This window comes from Ptiloglossa arizonensis, unplaced genomic scaffold (assembly GCF_051014685.1).
Source record: "Ptiloglossa arizonensis isolate GNS036 unplaced genomic scaffold, iyPtiAriz1_principal scaffold0023, whole genome shotgun sequence".
Classification (NCBI taxonomy): Eukaryota; Metazoa; Arthropoda; class Insecta; order Hymenoptera; family Colletidae; genus Ptiloglossa; species Ptiloglossa arizonensis.
This window is the reverse complement of record NW_027478393.1, coordinates 2,298,083-2,300,582: the sequence shown is the minus strand read 5'-3', so window position 1 is coordinate 2,300,582 and position 2,500 is coordinate 2,298,083. Positions and strand designations below refer to the sequence as shown.

The following is a 2,500-nucleotide window of genomic DNA, read 5'->3' as shown; positions in this document are numbered from 1 at the left end:
ATTGAAATTCGATGCGAAACGCTCGCTAGACGTTTAACCGGTTGAAATTTTAACGTCCGTCCGTTGCTTTTCCAGTAAAACATACTAAAGGAATACTACTAACACGCGTCGACTTCGATTCTACTTATTCTTCCCCTCTCTCGCTCACTCTCGATCTGACTCCTATTCTCCAGAGCAGAACGAAGAGAAGGAGGAGGAGGATAAGAGAACCCGGTGTTAGCAAGTCCGAGATGAATTCGAAAAAGTTGTCGTGGACTGGACGACCGGTTATACGCGCGGTCTCACGATCGACAACAGAGACATGGGGTGACCAACCTCTCGCTTTCCCTTCAGCAGTTTCCCTTCATTGTGGCAAAGTTTGTCGTTGCGTTCGAGCCGCTCCAAAGAGGATTTTAAGTACAGCACCGAAGGTTCAGAAACGTTTGCACGCACGAGCATATCTCTTACCAAACGAACCACATCGACGGGTCAAAAATTCGATTCGACGAACGTGGCCGAAGTCTTCAACGTTCGAAGATAAAGACCTCCCTCGATAGTGGTCGCGGTAAATTTGATGTGACATCGCGGGCAACGACGACCCCCGCTGGCCGACAAATCCCTGGGGCTGTGCGAACGACGACTATTAACAAATGCCACATTTCACGTGGTGGGGTGATTCATTTTTGTCCTCTATTAGTCTCTCGATTCGTGTTCCTTTCTCGACGTAAAAATCATTTCAGGCAACGTTGGGAGCGCGGCAAAATTCGATTCGGGCGAAAGACGAATATATGCGCGCGCAAACTTCAAAGTAATCGCAGGGAGCGGTGTTCACGGGCGGTCGTATTAAGTCGACGCGCGACGCCGCAACACTCTCGCGAGTCCGAACGATTACATATGGAGACGCGCAGGCAAATCGTTATTTTCGCACGTCCGCGACAATCGCCAACGAACTGCCCATCTTTCGCTCGTACGTAAGCATCTCCGTACACACCCGACTCTGAAACGTTTCCATTCTCTCCGGAAACGACGGCGGGGATTGGATAGCAACGCAAGCAGTATTAGGTTATGTGAACGACCCTCAGCCAGGCGTGGTCCAGGAATTTTATCCGTGGACCGCAATGTGCGTTCGAAATGTCGATGTTCATGTGTCCTGCAGTTCACACGTTGACACGCAATTAGCTGCGTTCTTCATCGATCCACGAGCCAAGTGATCCACCGTTCAGGGTAATCGTTATGCAATTTTGCGTTTAAATTCTCTTTGGTTCTAGTTTTGAAAATCGATGCCCGCGCCTCCGACCAAACGTAGAAAGAAGGAGGCTTGGGCGTCGCCAAATTGACGACACAAAGTCCCGACTGACGGAACACGTCGAAAGTTCGCGCACATGAACGCGAATCATTCGACGGCCGGGTGCAAAGTACATTGAAAAACCATCATGAATCGTGGGATGTGGAACCGCGGGGATAATCCCGATCAAAGGAACCACAGTCCTCACCGATTGAGCTGACGAACGCACGTGGGAGCGTCCAGATTCGAAAAAGGACTCGCAGCCGGCTCGAATCGGTCTTTCGTCCCAACTTCAAACCGCATTCGACGCGGTGCATGGGTGTCCGACTCGCTATCCGAGCTTCACAGCCGGTCCTCCCGAAGTCTTCGGACGCACATCGACGCGATCGTCAGTGGTTACCCGGGGTCCTCGTGCAGAGGTTCCAATCAGCAGGACGTTTCGTTAGAAATCGACGAAAGTCAGGAGAAAGCGGGATGCGAGAGAAAACGCAAAGAACGTTGCGGAACAAAGTCCGACGGCGTCTCGTTCCTCCTCGGTTATACTCTCGGGCGCTTTTACTCGAGCCTGGCTTCGACGAGCGAGCACACGTGCAGTCAGCATCTTTCTTCACGACCGAGGCTTCACGGAAGAATAGACGGCGGGTGACAAATAGTCGTGCAACGACCGATCTCTCTTTCTTTTTTCCGTTCAATCGTTCTCGTTTCATTATTATTATTCTCGGGAACTACCCTCGAATTATTATATATCTTGCACAAAGTAATGGACGTTTCTCTTTATTTATTTATTTTGTGCGTATCAACACCTCGCTGTTGGGTTGTTGAATAGACAAAGTAATGGACGTATTTCTTTTTTATTTTTCCTCCTCGGATAGATAGAGAGACCGACGACTACCGCACCTCGCGCAAGCGTCCACCTACCGTTATCATCCCGTTTGTCGAGAGAATCTTTGGCTGCAGGGCTCTCTACGCTTTCACGCACGGCCAACGGTGACGGACGGGAGAAACGCAATAGCGCCCTCCTCGCGTAAGCCGCCTCGCGCTTTGGCAATTTGTATCTGTTTTTTATTTGGATAACCGTGTTTCTGTATTTATCCATGATCCTTTAAGTTCTCATTTATTCATATTTCTCGTTAATGATCCTTCCGCAGGTTCACCTACGGAAACCTTGTTACGACTTTTACTTCCTCTAAATGATCAAGTTTGGTCATCTTCCCGGAAACATCGGGAATGCCGAAA

General features: G+C 49.6%; 2 non-coding genes across 2 annotated transcripts in view; both read right to left on the bottom strand.

Moving 5' to 3' along the window:
• Positions 1-1,051: 1,051 nt before the first annotated feature.
• On the bottom strand, positions 1,052-1,206 carry LOC143154460 (5.8S ribosomal RNA). Its single transcript, XR_012994097.1, has one exon. It is a non-coding gene; the product is annotated as a 5.8S ribosomal RNA (ribosomal RNA).
• Positions 1,207-2,395: 1,189 nt separating this feature from the next.
• Positions 2,396-2,500, bottom strand: part of LOC143154485 (small subunit ribosomal RNA) — a 1,924-nt gene continuing 1,819 nt past the window's right edge. Inside the window, exon 1 of the ribosomal RNA XR_012994121.1 lies at positions 2,396-2,500. This exon is cut by the window's right edge and continues 1,819 nt beyond it. This is a non-coding gene — a ribosomal RNA (small subunit ribosomal RNA).